Genomic DNA, 22,191 nt, shown 5'->3' on the forward strand with positions numbered 1-22,191 from the left:
CTTGCAAGCACTTGAACATGTAATATTTATTATAAAACATATGTTTTTCCCCAATACTTAGCCTACATTTTTCCCTGCTTTAATTCAACTCACTTCTCCTCATTAACCCCTGTCCCCCACCCCCGTTGTTCCCACGCTGGGTCCCTCTACCTCTCCCAGAACACTGACGAAATGACATTCGCCTCGCAGACCTCCTGGCACATCACCCCTTCTCTTCGGGATCAGCTCAGGCAGGCAGAGAGCCCTCTGGCCCCGAGCCCCTGAACCACTTAAGGATGCACAGCTGAAACAGAGCGAGGGAAGCGAGGACCAGGCTCGCAGCACAGGCACCTGGCTGCGTTCAGGTCCGAGCCTTCAGGTCCCGCAGCCTCAGGCCTCTGCCTGAGCTGGTTTGGAGAGGAACGAGTAAGGATCTGCCCTAATCTCACACCCAGACCTTCCAGAGCCTCTGCACTCCCTCCTCAAGCGAGCACGCCGTGGCTAATGGCACCCTGCCACCACAAGGGAACGGCATCCACATGTCTGAGGGGGAAGGCGGGGGACGTTCCATCCTGCTGTAGCACATCTGCCTCTGGGGCTGGGAAGAAGATGGCCACCTCTTTAACACAGACCGTATCCGTCCTGATGACTATCTCTCCCGTCATTTAACAAGGGGAGCAGCCCTCTGGAAAAAAGAAAAAAAAAAAAACAAAAAACAAAAAACAACAAACCCACAACTTTTCTCAGCAGAGAATCCCATCAGCTTCCTGACAGCCTGGGTCATTCGCGCCTGTGAATCTGCCTCCTCGTTCCTCAAGTAACAGATTAGTCACGTACATTTGGAATGGCAGCAATTCTGTCAAATGGCTGAGGAGCAGGGCAGGAGGAGGAGAACAGCAGCATGACAAGAACAGTCAGAGGAGGGGAGAGGAGAAACGAAATGTTTCTTCCTCTTCTCCCATGCCCCTTCGGTTTTTGACAGCGTTTGCAAGCACAAGCTGCAAAACAGCTGCATCACGTGCTGGAGGTGAAATCCAGGCGTTACCTAGCCAAGAGGCTCGGTCAACCGTGTCTCTCCTCTTTCTCCCCCAGGCTGGCAGGGGCATCACCCAGCAGCAAGAACACCAGCAGCTCCTCTGAGGTTGGGACCAAAACCTTCCCTAAATACGGGCCACATCTGGCAACCGGTAAAAGCTCTCGCTTGAGCTCCCATCTTCCAAGTGACTGACAAATGCCAGACCCTGGTAGGGCAGAGAAAGGCTCAGGGCTGCAAAGCAAGTCACTGGGAGAGGAAAGCAAACAGGCAAAAGGCCCCCAAAATCCAGCCCCCGATTAACACACGGCTTACTGCAAACAGGTACTTCCTTCTTCCTATAACATGCATGAAAAATCACCATCGTTGTTAGAGCAGCAGCGCATGGAGCCTGTGAGCAGGTCAGACTGCTCCTCCGTGCCATACACACTTGTGTCACACTGTCCCTGTCCTGACACGCTTCCAGCTACAAACGCCCCGGTAGGTAACAAAGAGGGAGATTCAAAGCAAGAACACCTGAGTGATCCAGTATAGGAGAAAAAAAAAAAAAAGCAGGCTGTTTCAGGTCATCTGAGGCGTACACACCTTCCCAGACACTCAAGTCTGTCTCCTGTAGCTCAGGGAAATGCTAAATGGGCAGCATGGCCTGGGGAAACTTCGAAGAGGGGGAAAGCAGACGAGCGCCTGGGGGAAAGCAGATGAGCAGGTTTTCAAGACAAGTGTTGCTACTGCAATAAGAGATAGGGACATATGTAGGCGGTCCCCGCCCTGGTAATCAATAACAGCTACAAAACTCTTATTAAGCTCTGTAAAACATGTTGGTTCTGCCAATATGTCCACCATGAAGTTATCTGTCACGGTTAGCACTGCGGTACTCACTTCAGTGGTCCCAGAGAGAGAGAGAACGCCGCAGGCCGGTGACAGCATCCTGTATGCCAGCTGAGGGGAGTCACAATCTCGAAGGACACATCCTTGTTATCACAAAAACGATGCTCCCTTCCTGCGTCCTCCACCTTAAGGATGTTAAGGGGCAGCGCTGAATAAAATACAAGCGTCACTTCTGAGACAGGAACCTCACCGTAACGCAAGATAACAAAGAAAACCTCAGAAATGTTCTGGCTTTCCTTCCTAGGAACCAGCAGGCTCGGGGCTACGCATGAGCATTCGGGCTGGTGCGCTCACCCACAGTCCAACGCAAGCCTGGCCCCATTCACCAGGGATGGGAAGCGCCGGGCCACTTCTCCTCTCGCTGTCCCACTTCCCGGAGGGGAATTCAGGGCACCAGCGGCCTGATGCTGGCGAGAGAAGTCCCGTCCCACGTGCTGCCAGGCTTCCCCACAACCTCATCTAAACGCTGTCCTGTTTCAGAAATGACATGGGGAGGAGGGGGAAGCACATGAAGCAGTGCTCTGAGATCTGGCACTACTCCAGGATCTAGATTAGACTAGTCAATCATTTTAATCGCCGTCTAACAGAAATAATCTATTTATGCAACGTACACGAAAACGCGCGTAGTGCTACACTCTGGTTTTCACTCTAACTGGGGTGGTCCTGACCCAAATGGCCGCCCTGGGTAGCGAAGCCTTGTGTTTTTGGGGGATTTTTTTTTTTTGGTTGGCTGTTTCCAGAATTGCCCTAGACTACTATTTTGCTTAGGTTTTTACTTCAACATGTATATTTTTGTCTGTTGACTTTTCAATGTCACGTATTTGGCAGACAGAAGAAAAATGCAGAGCAGTAACTGACGCTACACAGATTTACTACACAACACGAGTTTATTCTTCCAGGGCACCCATGTCTTGTTTCTGTCCTGGGTATTTATTTTGGTATTCCAAAAATCCCCAAATTTTGGGACACCAGAGTTCCTCTTCCTCCATCTGCACCATTAAAGTCTCCGATATTGCATGCATTGGGAAGGATGTCTAGGGTGAGCAGAAGTTATTACCTGCCACATACTGAGCAAAACTACAGGGAAAAAGATGATGCAGCCTCTGCTCTGGCTGTGTCGATCCCACATGCCAATGAACAATAAAAACAGAGCACTGGAAAATAAAACCCTCTGCTTCAAAAAGCCCTCAGGAAAGTATCTTCAATGGTTCCATATTTTTTTTCTGCTTCTTTTTGACTCTTTTTTTTTTACTGTAGAAGTTGATCTCTTTTCCTCTTGCTGAACCAGCATTTCCTGACAGCAAACCATTGTCAGAAATTTTCCATCCAGCTCTCGAGTGGATTTCAACACTCGGTGCTTGTGCATACTTATGAGAAGAGGTTAATGTCAACCTCAGAAAACTATCTACAGGACGCGCGAAAGGGTACCACCAGCGACGAGCAGCACCTTTCCGACACTGGCCAGTTTCTTTGCCTCGAAACTGGGGTCAGCTCATCTCTGCTTGATTACAGCTGTCACGGCTACCCTCCTTCATGTGTTTACTGCCCAGCTGACCTGTCACTCGGAAAAAATCCTTCCATGGGGAACACTGCCTTTCGTGACAGCAGCACATCCCCTTTCAAATGCCCTGGGGACGTCTCAATGGTTTTAAAACCAAACATCTCCGAGAAGAGCATTGCTCTCCCAATAAACAGCATTTCAGACAGGCCTCAGAAGCTAAACAAGCGAGGTAGGAGCTTGTGGGAGGAGATGGTAATAAATGCGATCGCCAGCTCCTTAATCACTGCCCCTTGTGTCTGACCACCATTACCTTGTCACGGCAGCCCTGTGCACAGTGGTGAGGGGATGGATCTCCACGTTTGGAGGACTTCACCCAGTGAAATCTCCCCAGGGATGGACATGCCCCAAAGTGTAAGCACGCCCAGGTAACTTTTTATGAAGCTGGAAAAGAAAAATCCCCTGCGCCATCGGACAGCCATCAGGCACCAGGCATCCCGGGAACAGCCCCTGGTCTGCAGCAGTTGCTCTCCAGCAACCCCAACAGCCAAGGCTTTTTGGGGAGTGAAAACCAGCCTGTCCCCATTCAGGACTTCTGCCTGCAGGGCACTCAAGCCAGAGCTGCCTTAATACGTTTTTAAAGGGAGACATCTTTGTTATCCCCAGCCTAAGGGGCAATAACATCACCAGCAGGTGATGCTTTATGAGGGGGAAGAGTTAACCCAAAATCTTCGACCACCCGCCGTCATCGTCCAGCAGCTCCGAGCACACTCGTGGAGACCCCAGAGCAGCAGGCCCAAGAGAGGATGCCTTTTCTGAAGGACGCAGCTGATTCCTCGCCTGCACAAGTGTGACGGGCAGTTTGAGCTGCAGACGCCTGGCCCGTTTGGCAGCAGCCGGCTGGCATCAGCTGCCTCCTGGAAAAGGGAAAGAAAAAATAAAAAGCTTTGAAATGACAGTGAGCAGAGGAATGAAGAGGAGGGAGAAGTGGGGGGGGGGGTGTGAAAGAGGTGAGCTTGCAGTCTCTGGTTGGGTAACGGGCTAATTCCCCCCCTACTCCCTGCCTGCAACTCCATCTAATTACCCTGTTTCCTTTGAGCTGATTGGAAAGTGGCCTTGTGTCTGGAAAAGGCCATAAGCATCTTACATGCATCTGTTCCACCTAATCCCTAATAACTAGAGCCTGTGTGTTCGGGGAGAGGAGGAGGTGGGGGAGGACAAGCGGGGAAGGGTCGGGAAGGGTTTCCCATGTGTGCTGCCCTGCCACCGGGGCTGGGGGCTTTCGGGGAACTAACACTGTTCCTCTTCTGCTGTTTCACAATCTGGAGGCCCTTTCCTCCTTCCCCTTGCAAGAAAGAAAAATTATATTTCTAAAAAAAAAAAGAGAGAGCCAAGAGTGGGAAGAAGGACATGTTTTGCTGAGCCTCGCTACAGTTCGGATCTGTTTAAGGCACTCATTTTCCCCTTGCCCTAATCCTGCATTATCCTTTAGGAATGACGTTCAATTCCTGAAGGGGGGTGGGAAGTGCTCTCCAGGGCCCTGCATGGTTTGCCCAGGAATTTGGATTGCACTTTTTATGTGCAGCTCCGGGAAGGGGCAGAGGGACAATTACGCAGCCGCTGAGCAGCAAGGCGGGCACGTTTTCAGCAAGCTCTTCCTAGCGGGAGCTAATTCAACGTGAGGAGAGCATGGGGATAAACAGCTCCGTTTGCCAGTAAAAGGATTGTCACATCTGGAATTTACACAAGTTACGAGGAGCCAGGAGCCACTATTTTCTTTCGCTCGCACCGCCTCGTAAAACATGTTAGCACTTCAAAAGTGTTGCGAAGCAGACGCCCGCAGGACAACATCTCGCACAGCCTCGACGTGCCCTCACCCTCCCCTGCCATGGGCTGGAGACCCCACGCTTGGTCCCGTGTGTTGCTCAATGCCCTCAACTTTGCTCCGGCCCCCGGGAAGGGAGGCTTTTGGCCTCCAGCACAACCAGCTGATGGTACCCCATCGCATCTCCACGTTACATCCCTGTGGGGCTCCCAGCCGGGAGAGGGACCTGCTGTGCCCCCTGCACACCTCGGAGGGGACACCAGCCTCCTTCAGGCTCAACCCACGTGGAGGAGGACTCAATCATCGATTGCTTTAAATCGATTTGGAAAAGGTTGGCAGTGGCTCTGTGGGGTGTTTATTTCCAAGCGCTTTCTGCAGTTATCCAGCCAGCTTTCTGCTGTTTTGCTTTGGGATTTTTACAGTTGTAAGCTGCGAGCACTCCTCCTGCAAAAGCCTCCTCACCCATCCCTCAGCACGCTAACCATGCCAGAGGTGGTAACGAGTCCCGTGGGCTGAGCCGCACCTGGTTTCCATAGGAAGCCCTCATCCTCACCCCAACAAAGACGCTGGGAAGCATCCTGCGAAAGAGCAGTGGCATACAGGTGTCTACAGGCTGAGCCTATCCTATCCAGTAGCAGTGGAAACGAAAAATTGAGGGGAAGAAAGCTGAAGTCCATGGCATTAGATGAGATTTTTATCTTTGGTGCTTCATACCTGCCTGCAGCTCTTAAGGATGAGCAAGGCGAAACCCAACAGCTCATTTTTTCCAATTCTTTTTTTCTCTCATTTTGTATTACTGAGCAATGGTTATCCAAGATATCTGCTGCCCACTGACTTTTGTGAAGGATCAAGCCAGCCTGGGTGGGAAAACAAGCATGAGCACAAAAGTCATCTCTCAGCTCGCCGTGCTGGTTGCAAAACATTGTGCAGAGTTAGAGGCCTGCAGGTTACCGTGTGGAAACTCAGCCGTGATTTACACCTCCTCCTCATCCTCCCACCAAGGGATGAAGGGCTGGCGCGAGGAGGCTCACATCACCCTGCGGAGGACCAGCAGCATCACTGCTAGCTTCGCTGCCTGCCAGAACGGCAGAAACCTGGCTTTTGTCAGCCATCCGCCGAGCCCATCCAGCGGCGGGTCCGCTGCCCGGGGTCCCACCAGCGCTCACACGTGCTTGTCGGGGAGCAAACTGAGGCCAGAGGCAGCTGTCCCGCAGCGGGATACGCAGCACCGGCACGGGATGTGAGACGGGCAGAGTCGGCAGCTGCCCTCTGCTCCAGCTCTCGTGACCGGCTGGAAAAGCGAAGTGAAAGAGCTCAACGGGAAGCTGCAAGGTCACGCTTGGCTTGTAACGCTGTCCTCCTGGTTCACAGGCTTTCCTTTTTTTTTATTCTGTCATAAAACGTTTTTTCTTTTGTCATCAAGATAATAGCTTATCTTGATGAGAAACGTGCACCAGTTGAACCTCGGCTTTGCTAATGTGATGCAGAAGTCATCCCACATCACACTCACTAAAATTTAAAGCCCCTCGAGGTAGCTTGGTGCAACTCTCCCACAAGCGCAGGCTCCTGCCACTTCAAGATTAGCAGCTGAAAGAAAAAAAAATTTAAAAAGTATCTTCAAAACCTCCATCTTTAGGTACCAGATAAGTGGCATAAACACTCAAAGTACCCAGAACCGCTGGCAGTTTTCTGTTAATTCAGCCTGAAGTGCTGTGAAAACAGAGGCCACCTTCCTCCCCTTCCTCCCAAGCTTCACAGATGGCTTTGGTGAGGAGCGCTCAAGGCTCCTGGAAGGCAGGCTGTGCACCTTACCATCTCAGAGCCTGCCTGAGACCCTTTCTTTTCCCCCGTTCTTAAAAGAGAGAAAATAAAACCTGAAGCTTGAGCCCCGAAGCTGCAGGAGCGTGCCTGAAGCAGGCAGGCTACTGAAAACACAACAGCGTTTCCCCACCTCTGCCCACTTTGGTTTGTCGGTGCCTGGGACTCACTTTGCGCACGCCTGGTTCCCAAGACTGACCGCTTTCTGGCTGTGATCACAGGTGGCCCACAGGACTTGCCTGAACATGCAAGGGTTGGCATGGAATATAAACAGTGACAAGCAGATGGTGGTTGAGGATGAGAAAACGTTCAATTTATCAAATTTATGGCCAGAGGTTGTGCTTACAATTACAACCACAGTCTCATTCCCTCCTCCTCAATATCCCACCAGCTCTATGTAGGAAGAGACCAGCCATGTCACAATGGCTCCAGCCCTCTGAACACCTTTTCCACAACCTGGTCATCGCATCCTCAGGAAAAAAAAAAAAAACAAAAACAACCCAAGTTGTTCCTCAAAAGGGACATTGGCATGACTTTACCCCCAGCTACACATCCGAATGATGGGACCTGCAGAAGGGTAAGGAGGAAGAAAGTTGGGCTTGAACAGATCTCTTCTACTAAAGCATCAGTGCCAGAGGACGTTTACTTGCACCGAAGTACCAAAGACAAGCCAGGTATCCAAATACTCCAGAAGACTCTGGTTTGCCCAGCTGGTCAAAAATCACCTAGCAATTACTTGCAGAGCTGGGAGGAGGCCATGGAGGTACAGCCACCTACACTTCCCACAGTTAGTGCCTGTAGCGAGAGCAAGTGACCACAGCTCAGGAGCCGCATCTCCTGGTCCCATGCTCTACGTAGAGATCTGCAACCAGGCCCTCAATGTCTTGCATTCTTTGAGATCCCTTTCAAACCCTTTATAAGGGGGTTTAAAAAGCCAGGAGTTTTTGCATGACTAATTCCATACGCTGCATACACAGTCTTGTGATGGTTTTAGAAACTGCTAAAGGAATAAATTCACTATATCCCAATTCATGCTCTGCATATGGCATGACACTCCTAGCCGAGATGTATGAAATACACACAACAGCTATATTGTATGATAGGGTTTAGCATGAAGAGGCCCTCTCTTTTCTACTCTGCTTTCATGGAGATCTTACCTTTCCAGCATGAAACCTTCATAAATTTTCAGTTTGGAGATACTGAGCAGATTTATTCTGACACCCTTCTCTGGGGAAAACCCACAGCTTCCAAAAGACGGGCCGTGGACGCAGCATCAGCACAGCCACAGCCCACTGAAGGACACTCCTTATCACCCATCCCAACCGAGCTGATTAATCCTTGATAGCAATGGCTTATTTTAATTGCCTGAACTCTGTTAAGGCAGGACCGAATCCCCTTAACTCCTCTAATTCTAGGAGCTGGATTTTCAGCTCACTTCATGGTTTTTTTCAGTCTTGCACTCTCTTTGCACTAAATCACATACCGCAGACCATATCTTAGGAAAACCCATATCTGCAGGTCCCTGTCCTGGCCAGGGGAAAAGCTGATCTAACTTAGAAAATGGCCCTACTTCGAAAGAGTCCCTCCAGAAGTCCTTTCCAACCAAAATGTCTCTGAGATGAAGGCATTATGCTACTTGAACAGGGAGAAGTAGAGCCGAAGCTGCACGAAGCTGGGCTGACCCAGAGGTCAGCTGGTCCCCTGGAGATGCCTGACTGGGGGAGGACATCGCTTCGCCAGAGACCCACCACTCCCTTTGGGGCTGTTGATACTCAGCAACAAAAATAATGCCACACACCAACGGGCTTCAGGACTGAGTGACCACTCCTGAAAATCTCAGCTGAAAGAGCTCACCCAGGGCTAGGCAGCGAGCAGGCTGGCAGAAGCACAAATGGTGCCTCCAATCCCACCACCACTGCCCCCGGATCTCTTCTTTAGCTACAGGCTCCGTGGTAAAAATTTAACTGCTGCAACTTCGTATAACAATTATGTCACCATTAGATTTCAGAAAGCACCTGCAAAATCCAGTTAACTTACAGCACAAAATAAATAAATAAATAGATAAATAAATAAATAAATAAGGTACTTCAGATGAGAAGATGAAACAATGGCATTATTTTCAAGGGTGAAGTCTTAATGGTTTATATTTAAATATAACCCCCTATTTAAGCTATTAACCACACTTTAATGCAAATCCTTGAGAATCATAGAATCATAGCATGGCATAGGCTGGAAGGGACCTTAGAGATCATCTAATCCAACCTCCCTGTCACAGGCAGGGACGCCTCTCAACTAGACCAGGCTACTCAAGGCTCCGTCCAACCTGGCCTTGAACACCTCCAGAGAGGGGGCATCCACAACCTCTCGGGGCAATCTATTCCAAAGTCTCACCACCCTCGTACTGAAGAATTTCTTCCTAAAATCTAATCTAAATCTGTTCTCCTTCAACTTAAACCCATTTCCCCTTGTCCTATCAGTGGACAGTCTTGTAAAGGTCCCTCCCCAGCCTTCCTGCAGGTTCCCTTCAGGTATTGGAAGGCAGCTATTAGGTCCCCTCGAAGTCTTCTCTTTTCAAGGCTGAACAATCCCAGCTCCCGCAACCTGTCCTCGTAGCAGAGGTGCTCCAGCCCCTGGATCATCTTTGTGGCCCTCCTCTGAACACGCTCCAACAGATCTATGTCTCTCTTATGCTGGGGACACCAGAACTGGACGCAGTATTTGAGGTGGGGTCTCACAAAAGCAGTGTAAAGGGGGAGAACATAATTTGGTTTTTTGGAGAACACAAAAGGGGGAGAACTTTACCTAATACTTGCAATGGGTAACGTAAATGAGAAATTTCCAAAGCAGATAACGAACTGTTTTTACAGATGGCAGAAGGCATTTTGCCCACACTACAAACACGACAGACAATCCAACTGAGGGGCTGAGAAAACACGAGCTGTACACATTTCCATTTCCATATGAACCGGTGTAAATCAGGAAGAATTCAACTGGTCATTAAGTGTACCAGAGACCTAGGTTTTCACTCTGGCTGTAGCTTATTCGGCTACGGCTTTATATTTAAATGTTTTTACAGTCTCTTTCACACTGGGGCTTGGGGGCTCCCAGGCAGCCAGTGATGTGATTAGATAAAGGAGCAATTTAAAGATATTTGACTTTTCATCCTTACTTCTTACTGCCTTGCTTTTGTGGGTTTAAAGCATAATCTTTTTACTAATTAAATACATATGAATATTCTGTTGCCTGTGCAATGAATATATAATTAGACTCAGGAGAAAGATTAGGTGCTCTCTAGCTGATACTAACACTTCAGCATAAAGGTACCCAAGACACCAGTAAATGTAACCTATGAGCTTCTGCTAATAACATGCTGCCTCTGATCTCCAGAGGATTATCTTACTCTGGAGCTCTTATAGGAGCCGTATATTGAAAGGGGCTGGAAACAGATACCCTGTAATTTATGTCCCTGCTTAGTGCCTCGGTGAGGAAAGGCGGCCTTTGCTCCACATTGTAAGGGTTTCTTTCCTTTTTTTTTTTTCTGTTTTGGTCTGAAGTCAACGTATGTGATCTTCAGGGAGCAGGAGGCTGTAAGGAACCTCTTGGTGGTTTCAAGGAAGAAAGCATATTGTGTTGCCCAAGCTCCGTACTTTTTTTTCATGTCCAGGACCACCTTCCTCCCTCAGAAACACTGAAGAAACACAGAGAAACCTCTTAAATAAATTATATTAGGTAGGGCCCTTTCTCTCCACTCCAAAATTGAAGGAGTGTGTCTGCTGCTTTATCCTCATCAAGCACATCCTTTGTAAGCAGTGCTACCTCCCAGTGCTATTATTGCTGTTCCTCATAAATATCTGAGTCCTTTTCCCTTCCTCTCCTTGGCGCTTTTCCCATCGCTTTTAGGTTGCTGCGTTTTGGGTTTGTTGTTGGTTTTTAACAGAGGCTACCCTCCCAGGCGTCGCATGATAATGCTTTTTTTTTCCCCCTTCTCTGTGGTTAGACCAGCTCAGACAACTAGATAAATATTGTGGGGAACTGACCCTTAAATACCAGGTTTGCCTGTACTTTTTCACGGAGGTCTTTACTTCTTTAAATTGTAGGTGGTCTCCCCAAGACAGCATGGAGACGAGCCTGTTGCAGCGAAAGGGGGAAAAAAGAAGCAGCAGCAAAATCCCCTCAGGATGTTTCCTGTGGTAAAATAGAGTAAGGAATATTTCAGGAGCGGTAAGGAATATTTTAGGGCAGCTCCAGACAAATTCAAATCCAAATCTTCTGTGAGGTTCAGTGAACTCCGCAAATTGCGCGTTTCCTCCAAAACCCCAAACCAGGCAACCTGAACCTGATTTTGGAGCAAGCACTGGGAACGTTGGCATTTCCGTACCCCTTGGTAGTCGTGACGAAGGTTAGGTGGCTCTTTTTCAGATGGCTTGTTTTTCAGAGCAAAGTTTGCTTAAAAATCCATCAGGCTAGCTACTGAAAATCTGCCTCTATCAACCAGTGTCAAGCAAAGACTTAGATAAGGAGGGGAAAAAGCTCCTTTACTAGAAGTATGGTCCCAGTGTAAGCGATCTGCAAATTTCCTCTCATCTTAAAAAGAAAACAATACCTGGACAGGCCAAGAGATAAGGACAGAGATGCAGCCTCAATGTTGGCAATACCTGTGACATTGCTGGCATTACCCTAACACAGTGCATCATGGGGTAACATTGCAGTTCAGTCACTTTTCCATAGGGTTTAACTCCTTAAATAACTTCCTTCTTCAGGAGATTGGCTTAGGTTTTTTTTTTTTTTTCTTTGCTATTTACATTGTCAATAAAACATGTCCTCTGCTGGCATTGAGGAGAACTGTACCAGAGAAGACACAGGACCTATGTCAGTGTACTTGATCTCCAGATTTCATCACACATAACATGCTTCACTGCAATTGCTTTGCTTTACCCCTTGCTCAACACAAAGCAGTACTCAAGACTTCAGAGTTTCATATCCGTGCCTAAACTCCAAGGTTGACACACCTAAATGTCAAGAGTGAAGCACGGATCTCCTTCACAGCCCCAGAAGCAGGCAACTTGGAAAGTTTGGGGATGAAGCAGGTACTTGGCTAGAGCGCACTGTGCGCTGGTCCCAGTTGACGTTGAGCAACTCAAAGTAAAGCCTCCAAGTAAGGTTACTCAAAGTAAGGCTGCTCCAGTCCCGGGGCTGCAGGTAGTCAGGTTGGTCCCAGGGCCATGCCACCGCAGCACACCCCCAGCTGTGGCGGAGCTGCTCCCCACCGCTCCCTGTGCTCTGCTTGCAAAGCTTTGATGGTTGCAGGTACCTGACATAAGCAGGCATCTGCTGGGACCCTTCATTCGTTTTTCTTGAAGCCCTTTCCTTTTGGGAAGGAAAACCCAAAGTATCTGCCTACTCACATGGAAACATACCACATATCTCAATCAGAGCTGCTGAGGCAGATTGCTAAACTTAATTACCAGTTCTAAGGCCTGAGACTGAATGACAGGTCAATTCATGCAGTGAGCTAGCAAAGATTGCTGATAAATGCTTTCTAAATGAAAGGATGATAAAACACCTATTAGTCACTGAGGAGCTTGACGGGTGAGTTAGTCCTGGGGTTTTTTTACACTAGGAAGATCCAGAAGTGCTAATCTCGTCAGCACTCTGCCGTCATTTCCTACCAGCCTAGTCACTCCAAAGGTTCAGGAAGGATCGTGACATTGCAGGGGGGTGACCAGTCACTGCTCCCTCACTCCTATTAAGGAGATGAAGAGAAATAAGCGTTAGCAGCATGGATGAAGTTTATTGTACTCTGGAGAACATGGGACATTTTTCTGAGTTAGGAAAACAACAAAGAACAAAAATAACCTCTCACACACAGCTCCCTTGGAAAAGCGACTGTATTAACATGATGTATCCTTTGCACAGCACCTTCTAGCCTGAAGCACACGGTGGAGTCTAGTGGGCATCAGGAGTCCAGCTACTTAAGGCCCACCTCCAGCAATACCAACAATCTGCTCTATGCAAGCAGTTTGAAACTCAAAGGCTGGACTTTGCCCTAGGAGGACGACTACAGAGGCACGTGTACCTTTATTCACTAAGGCACTAGGCCAGTCACCCTGGCAGCAGGACACGGCAGTCATCCAGGACAAGAAACGATTTTAAATTGTCACAGCAGGAAAAGCCACCAGAGCTGCCCTGCAAAAGCCCTGTGCCTAGATCTGACCCAAAACTTACCTTCTGCAGCACTAAGTGACACAACACTTGCTGCTGGGAAGGCACAAAACCAGCCACCACCCATTAGCAGGAACCTCTGCTGCCTTGTTTCCACGCTGGGTGACCCTGGCTGCATTTTTTTCAGCTGTTTCTCTTCCTGCTCTTTTGCTGGTCTTTTTAGACTATGAGATCTTCAGAGCAAAACTGCCTCTCATGGTGTATTTGCTCTGTGCCTAACGCGATGGGTTCCAGTCCTCGCTTAAGCCTCCAGGTACTGCTGTCAGATAAATAATAATTCACGACACTCACACACCCCGCATTGCTGAAATGTAGCCACACTAGAGTTAAGGCTGGGACCTGGCCAAGTGACACAAGCCACAGAGCACGTATAAAATGAAGTTTTGCCAAAGACAGAAAGTCAAGCCGTTTCTAAGTCCTCGAGCAGCAGACATCACCTTGCCTGTTAGGATGTGTCTTGCTTTCCCCTTTCTCCCCCACCAAGACACCCACAGAGTTCTCACTACGTGGTATTTAATGTCTACATCATAAGGCCCAAGGTTTTCCAGGAGGTTGCAGCACTCCTGAAACTGTGCTTAACATGTTTAACTGGTGTCAGATTTACTATCTCTACACTGATAATGGTGTAAATCCTTTACACAAAGAAGAGCATTTCCCATGAAAATAAGCGTGCCCAGCTGGAACATCTGACCAGAAACTGGCATTAGGGGAGAGAGAAAATAGTTACACTAACAAACGTGCAAAAGCAGTCCGATGATGGCATGATTAGTGGCACTTACATTTATGGATTCAAATTGTGTAGAAGCTTGTAAAACTGTTAGACCCTTTTCTTTTAGTTTCAGACCCCCATCTCAGTCAGCTTGTCCTTGTTGTACTACATATGGTTTGCCTCAAGCCAAAAGCCTCAGGCTATGGACAGACACCCTTCTTCCTAGTCAGATGTACAGGTAGATATTTCTACTGAAGTGCAGGAGGCAAATCAGATGAACAGCTCTGCCAGTAAATCTTAGAGATGTAACTGGCAGAGAAGGGAGAGTGATAAGTAACTGTGGGCAAAGTCTTCTTCCACCAGCTGGGTCCAGAAGATACACTAACTAGTAGTGTAGTGCCTACAATATTACACTAACATTTAAAACAGAGTCTGGTTAAGTGTCTGGCCATGAACGAAGGTTATCTCATGCCACTCACTTTACAGCACACGTCTCAGACCTGCTCTCCATATACTCTCCACACATTATAATTATGTTCCAAATATAGGTGGATGCTACTATATATATATATTTTAATTGATGTGGTCTCTAGGAGTACTATCCCTGCTGTGCAGGTAACTATGTTGGTATAAAACTGCTTTTTACTGACAAAGAGTATTATCTTTCCAACTTGGGAATAAGCTGTGCCACTCTGCATCCACATAAACTACTACACTCACATTCCCACTGCACGATTTTCACTAGGTAGTTGGAAAAGTACACCTGCTGAAGCAGGCCAGTACAGAGTTGTGGTGGTTGCACGAAACTTTAATATGCATCCCAGTAAAGGCTCCCTAGCCATTTTCACACATGCTCTGGGATAAAGGATGCACATCTCAATGAAGTAGAAGCTTTTCTCCCTCCCTTCACGTTCTCATCATCATAGAACATCCTTCTGATCAAAGGTTGTTGATTGATCTCAAGGAAAGGCTAACAGTGGCTGCAGGACTTAGGCCCTTACTCCAACAACTATTCCTATGGCTGCACTGCAAATCAGATCAGGCAACTGATCTTTTTTTTTAAAAAACAAAACAAAACTACTGTAATTTTTCAAGTGGGCTTTTTTTTTCTTCATTTTCTTGAGCCAGCTGCAGCTCCCATCTCATCAAGCCACAGCCTGAATTAGCATCCATTCAAATGAGTAAGACAGATATCCCAAGTTTTATGTTTCATGCTTACTGCAAAGCTGAGCAGATGTGAAGCATGTTTACAAATGCAGAGACATTTTGGGAGTTGCCCTGTTTGATGTCTGGACTTGTTTTGTACACACTCCTTATATTGCTGCAAGTTCTTGGAGGAGGATCCTTCCATGGTGACTTTACTAAATTAAATAAAAAGAAGCCTTCTTCTGCTTAAGCCAAAGGGAACTTGGCTGAAAGCTTTTTTTTTTTTTTTGCAGTTGCAAGATAGCTCTTTAGCTTATATCTTACTGTGTCATCAGTAATTAGGCATGTATAGGAAATCAATCTCAACAGGGATGTAAGATTCAGAACCTGCCAGTAAGCATTAGATAACAATCCTTTTTAAACACAAGCTCTTCAAAATGATACTTATTAGTGAAATACAGCATCTGAGTCAAACTCCTAGATAACCTAACGATCATTAATTTTGGTCAAAGGAATAAGCCTGAATTGTTTCGGTGACTATAGAAATACAGACCACTAAAATACAGCCTGGCCAGAGTTCCTCTAGGCTGAGAAGCATGAACAGGCAGCATGACAACTGCTAGGAGGGATGCTGATGTGAAAAACAAACCCCTAATAGAAATTTAGCCCTGGAAAATGCATGTCAGCCCGTAAGGAACTCCGTTCTTGTTAGCCTGGAGATGCAGGATGTCCTTACCAGGTGCAAACCACAAGGATTGCTTCCAAGGCATTTGTTTCCTCCGATGGTTGTTGGTGTCAAAAATTTTTCTCCGATAGTTACTGTAGCCAAGAATTCCCACCTAAGCAGACAGGAAAACATGGTAACGCATAGATATTTTGTCTTCATCCACGTTCTGCTGTATCTCTAGACTCACAAATGTGTACAAACACAGGGAAGGTGAAACGTTGAGCTGAAGGGAGGCAGTGTCACTCCACTGATGACGTGTCTGTACACGTAACACCAGGTTCAAACACTGAGATGATGTAAATTGGAAATGCTATGTTTAAGTCAGTAGAGCTAGGCCACTTGATGCTGACCCAAAATATCTGCTCCAAGTATGTAGGCAGGGCATGCCCTCTTAAATCTGAGCAGATCCACTGAGGCAGAGGCAGTTTGCAGAGGGTCGAGGGAGGGGATTTTGCCCCTCTACTCTGCTCTCGTGAGATCCCACCTGGAATACTGCATTCAGCTCTGGAGTGCCCAGCACAAGAAGGACACAGAGCTGCTGGAGCAGCTCTAGAGGAGGGCCACGAAGATGATCCGAGGGCTGGAGCACCTCTGCTATGAAGACAGGCTGAGAGAGTTGGGGCTGTTCAGCCTGGAGAAGAGAAGGCTCCGGGGTGATCTTATTGCAGCTTTCCAGTACCTAAAGAGGGCCTACAGGAAAGCTGGAGAGGGACTTTTGACAAGGGCATGTAGTGACAGGACAAGGGGCAATGGATTTAAACTGAGAGAGGGGAGATGTAGATTGGATATAAGGAAGAAATTTTTCACTCAGAGGGTGGTGAGGCAGTGGAACAGGTTGCCCAGAGAAGTTGTGAATGCCCCATCCCTGGAAGTGTTCAAGGCCAGGTTGGATGAGGCTTTGGGCAATCTGGTGTAGTGGAGGGTGTCCCTGCCCATGGCAGGGGGGTTGGAACTAGAGGATCTTTGAGGTCCCTTCCAACCCTAACCATTCTATGATTCTAAATCTACCCTTTTTTTCTTCCACCTGCAGCCTATTAATCCATAAAGTTTAGAAAACAATGAAAACCCATTGCAGTTTATTATTAGATTTTAAAAAGTCCTGCAGGCCGTTGGAGTTACTTGCAGGAGTTACGTTAGCAAAGTTGCTCTAGCAAGACAATTCCTGAGATGCAATCAGCAAACCAAGACTAAAAAACCAAAGAACCCACAAATCAAGCCCACAAGGACATGCAGCTTGTTTCATTGCTTCTGACAGGTAGGGTAGTTTAAGCCCAGCTTTCCTTTGGGCATGTGTCCTTAGTGAGTCTGTAACTGGAAAGGACCTATTAGATATGTTGAATTGGGGCACTGCCAGTAGCTATTGCTTTCAAGACCTTTACACACTGAGATGGGAAGAATGTATCCATGAAATAGATACTGGACCGTGTGTGTTTGTGCATGTGTGTGTCAGCTTCAGAACCAAAAAGTCCTGAATGAGTTAGAGCTGTAAACTTAGCTCCCTTTGGGAAAACACCTCCTCCAGAAACCTTCTACTTTTTCGGGAAATACATATTCTTGCTATTCCAGCTCTCCTCATCTTGTATACTTTGTAATTCCAACATGCAGTGAGATCAGTGTTTACACTGGCATAAAGGACTCCTTCAATTATGGCACGAATGAGGAATAAAATAACAAGACTGCCCCACAGATACACAGACTGATCTATAGGAAGGCTCAACATGTTGCCTAACATTCATGAATACAAGTGCACGGGTACCTGGATACATCTTCATCCTTGCTCAAAAGTGTGTTCACTTAATGACTTCATTTAGTCAAAATTTTTCCGTAACATAGAAAAAGGCCCTGGAAGACACGCTGAAGCTGAATGGACATCTCAACGCTTTGCCTCTCTGTTTCCATCTTGCATCTATATCCTGTGGTTTCCCTTCCACCTCCAAGTCGGAAAGAGGCAGGATTGAAGTGGAAGATAAACCAGAAGCCCCCCCATAGAGTCACTCTGATGGGGAGAGAAAGATGTGCGTTGGATGGAGAGCAGCTCAGAGGACGCATAGCTGACCACAGTCCTGCTCATCAGCCCTAACTCTCAGCAACTGTCTTTATGATTTTAGAGCTACCTGCTTGCTCCACAGCTCGTAAAGGAAGCAGCCAGCTGGCAGGAGCGATAGGAAAGTCCCAATTTCCCTCCCATGGGATGGGACTTGCCCTCCCATCCCCTTGCAGAGGTCTCTGGACCAGGAGTGTGAGAAAGGATAAGATCCTACCCCTCATCCAGCCATGGCAGCTGAGCTCAGCTGGGACGTGCCTGCAGCCAGCCCCCAGCTTCCACCCCTCCACATCCAGCAACAAGGATTTCTCAGATGAGTGCTCCCACCCTGGAGCTCGCTCCCCTTGGCAGCCGCTCAGACCTTGAGTCTAATGACCTTCAGGGCACCATACAAGCCTCATTCATTTTGCTTAACATTCGATTAACTGTTTCTGGGTTTCTCCTGTAATTTACTCTGAGATTGAGGCCTCCACAGCAAATGGGAATGAGAAATAAACTTAGTTCTTAGATTTTTCTGCAAAATATGGCATGGCAGCAAAATAAATACAGCTAATCCATGCAATCTAAAACAAAAAAAAAAAAACAATACTGAAAATTATACAAAAAAAACCAACCCTAAAATTGATAAACCTAAAAATTCTGTCAGGGGTCTGCAAAGAGTTGACTGCCTCTGCTTGTCTCCTGGCAAAGAAAACGCTCCAGGCACAGAGCAGAGATACAGCAAAGGGCCAAATGAGAATGCACAATTAATTTTTTTGTAAAAACACCTGTTATGCTAAGGATGCAAGAAAAGTTTTTCTCTCTCTTTTCTCTCTGAGCAAGTGCTAGAGCCACTGCAGAGATATTATGCAATTGTGGGTACAAAAGGAGGTAGTTTATCTGGCAGTCAAGCTGTGGTTCCCATGATGAAAGAGTTTGAGGACTCTGGCACTGGCATGCACATATCAGCTGCTCCCTCGTGTCACCCAGTCTCCCTTTTTTTCCATGTCAGGACTTTGTCCTAAAGTTTCTGAAAGCCTTGCCCATCGCTTCAGAGCCTCTCCAATCACAAATGAAGGGACAGCATCAGGGAAAGGCAGCCTAGCTAAAGGCTCGTGTCGTAGTTCCTAGGACAAAGTAGGGGAGGGTAGAGATTTAAGGGATCTAATGGATTTTAAAGTGTTCCCTGTCATTTGACAGTTGTTAATCATGTTCCAGCTCTCTAAGTGCCCCCAGCTCCTTCATAACTCAGTACGTACCTGCAGAACTCCAAGGAGTTGTATAAGGTGAAAAGAAAAGAAAAATTACTGAATGCTTCCCAAAGTACTTCAAAATTAATTGTGTGGATTATGCTGTTGAGGTTTGTTGAGCTTTTCCAATAATCCTGACATTTTTTTATGCAGATCAAAGCAGGGCAGAGCTGGCTTTCAGAGTCAGCAGGGTCGGAGCACATTGCATTTCCTCAAAGATAAGACAGAGAATCATTTCACTCTTTGCCCGGATTTGCAGTAGCACTGGAGGTATGTGAATCATGATGATAAATGTTGCAATGCACAGTGGACTCCTAATTCAAAGCCTCCTTTTTATGAAGCTTTCCTATCTCTGAGAGAGTATGATGTAGCTCTTGGGTAGACCCCAGATAGTGGAAACCTTCTTCAGCACAAACCCCACTGAGACCTTTATGGCTAAGACGAACCCTCTCTTCCCGGGCAGACAGCACAAACACAACTCAAACATGCTCATCCTCTGTGGGTCAGATATCTGGAAACAAAAAGACACTTATTGTACCTCAGCCACAGAAAAGGCCAATCTATTGCATGACTAACTTGTATTAATCTGGCCATTAATGGTGTATCCATTGGGCTTTCAGCTCTGCAGACCTTCAGTTTGGTCTCTGGTAAAGGCACGATAGCACTCAGCACACATACAGCCTCACCATTTTGGGGAAACAGAGCAAAACCCTGCACCTTCAAAATCTAGATCTGCATCCATATTTTGTAGCTCTTGCCCAGCCCTGCTTTTCATTAACAGTTTTGGAAAATACCATTACAAGAAGGGCAAATCAAAAGCTTCCTATTCTACACGACGAAGGTCCCACTTAGGAAATCAGCTACCCCGCCGTCTCTGCAAACAAGATATCAGGCATAAATATTTCACCCAGCTGAAAGCAAATCCATATCCCTCTGCTAAACCTCCAGTTCCAGGCAAAGACACAAAGGCTTCAACGAAGTAGAGAGGCCAACAAAACTTCAGCAGCATGAGCGGGCACACTGTTGAGAAGAGAGTAGCAGAGGTGGAAATCGTTTAGCAAGAGCACGTGGTGGGAATTTGAGTGACTCACAAGAGTAGCAGCTTTCACTATTTCCAACCACCAAAAAACGCCCTTGGTCCCTGCACCACGGTGTGGTTGCACATACTGGAGGTTTCTCAGGTTCCAAGTGGCAGAGGCGCCAGGCACCAAGTGGAGCACCTGGGCACCCCCGGGACTTCTCCCTTCCCCTTCGACTCTCGGGCATCGCAGCAGGACCCAGGCATGGGGTCCCTGCGCTGTTCCAAAGGGCTGCCTGCATCCCCGCTGCCTGGGGCCGCTCAGCGTGGCCAGGGAGGCAGGTGCCCCTGCATGGGGCAGCTCAGGGGTGCGCTCCTGTAAGGGTACGCTGGCAAAGGGATCAGATCCTGTGTGCTGCTGAGAAGATAACTTTGATTTTCTTCCATCTTCTGGCAAAAGTAAGGTGGTGTGAAGGACAGAGGAGATCTCAGAGCAGGTAAGCACCCAGAAGTATCACCCACCACCTGGGAATCCCCCAAACATGGGAGAGGGCTTCCTTTGCCAGAAAGCTCAGCCAGATGTTTTCCCAAAGGGCTCTTTGGGGCTACAAGTATCTACGCGTAACAAGGAGCATCTTTTAGCCTGCTCTGTTTTTTATTAAGGACTTTGTAAGCACTTTCTTAATTAATTTAATGACATCTTTCCTTTCTTCCCCACACCCAGTCATGCACTGAAATCGGACTGACCTTAGTAAACACCAAAAAAGAGAGTATCACTCTTTTAATGAAAAAGCTTGGTATTATTTACCAGTAACAACTGCAGAATCCTTATGGAAGAAGCCAATTAAGCAATAAAGCACAATAAAGTACAGCCTATTATGCTAACATAATAATTCACACCCACAGTATTGCTACTAGATTCACACCTGCAGTGTTACATAAAGCCAAAAGCCAAGAACTATTAAAACAAGCTAGCCAGTTTATTATTACAATATAATTTGTGCCTGGGGATACACTGCAGAAATTATAAAATATTGATATGTATTTTTATTTGAGTGTGAACGAAAATCTGAGTTTTAAAAGGGAAATGAGCGAGTGGTTTAAGAGTAAAATCAGATGGAGCTTGATTCATTTAAAACCATACAAGGCAAAATGCTGAAAAGTAGCCAGTGGGGCAGGGATCTGCAACAGGAGGGGAAAAGAGCAGATGAGGTGACACCACAGCATCTTGCATCTGCTCTGTGGCCCACTCTCATGGGGCAGGTGCTTGGCTGACCTTAGATGGAGGACCTCATTGAAGCCAAGAGAGCTATTATGTATGTAGAGCTAGCTGGAAGCAATTTGATGGAAAAAAATTAAATGCTTAGTCAGAGTACCTAGCATGCATTCCCTTTGAAACATCCCCCAGTGATAACTATCATAATTATACTTCCTTGCTCAGATTGGGCACAGAGGAATTAGGCTGCCATCACCCATTCTTGTTCTGTGAAGAGTTTCAGCTGAGTTGGAGGCATGGGACATGGCACCACTCAGCTGTGTCAGCAGCAGGTCGCCCCATCCTAAAGCACTCCCAAACAAGGAAGAACTAAAAACGACAGATCCAGAGATTATGACACTCCCTAGATTGTTCAGAAAACAAAAAACATGCTGGTTTCATACGCTTAAGGCAGGAATGGGGCCAGATGTTCCCATTTCACTTGGTTATGACCCTAATTGAACTAGTTACAGGGTATAAATGAGGGGGTTGAGTGGTGCTCTGGTACTTGGGATATACCTTTCCCATTCAAAATCTGGGCAAGCCAGAGAGCAGATATAGCCTGCTCCTGCTCTAACACCTGGTGGGTTCAGGGGGCACGGGGGAGTTCATGCTGGCATTCACTTAGTGCACCTGTAGTGCAGTGCCTGAAGCCAACCCTGGTATTACAGGCAGCAGAAAGGCATCACCCATTCCCATGCAACGTCTAAGAAAGCATCCTCGTTCCTGTCAGCTCCTCTGGCAGGCTGGGACCCTGACTAACAAGCCCCACAGCTTCTGCACCTCCTCATTGCCCCGAT

General features: G+C 47.2%; 1 long non-coding RNA gene across 2 annotated transcripts in view; it reads right to left on the reverse strand.

The window, feature by feature from the left end:
* Nucleotides 1–1,553: 1,553 nt before the first annotated feature.
* LOC147528955 (uncharacterized) overlaps nucleotides 1,554–22,191 on the reverse strand; it is a 29,066-nt gene continuing 8,428 nt past the window's right edge. Inside the window, exons 3-4 of one of the 2 annotated variants that reach the window (XR_015222069.1) lie at nucleotides 19,128–19,329; nucleotides 1,554–4,315 (exon numbers count right to left, since the gene is read on the reverse strand). This is a non-coding gene — a long non-coding RNA (uncharacterized LOC147528955). The remainder of the gene's footprint in view (nucleotides 4,316–19,127; nucleotides 19,330–22,191) is intronic. The other variant, XR_015222070.1, reaches the window with a different exon arrangement.

The sequence above is a fragment of the Tauraco erythrolophus genome, chromosome 3 (assembly GCF_009769465.1).
Source record: "Tauraco erythrolophus isolate bTauEry1 chromosome 3, bTauEry1.pri, whole genome shotgun sequence".
Taxonomy (NCBI): Eukaryota; Metazoa; Chordata; class Aves; order Musophagiformes; family Musophagidae; genus Tauraco; species Tauraco erythrolophus.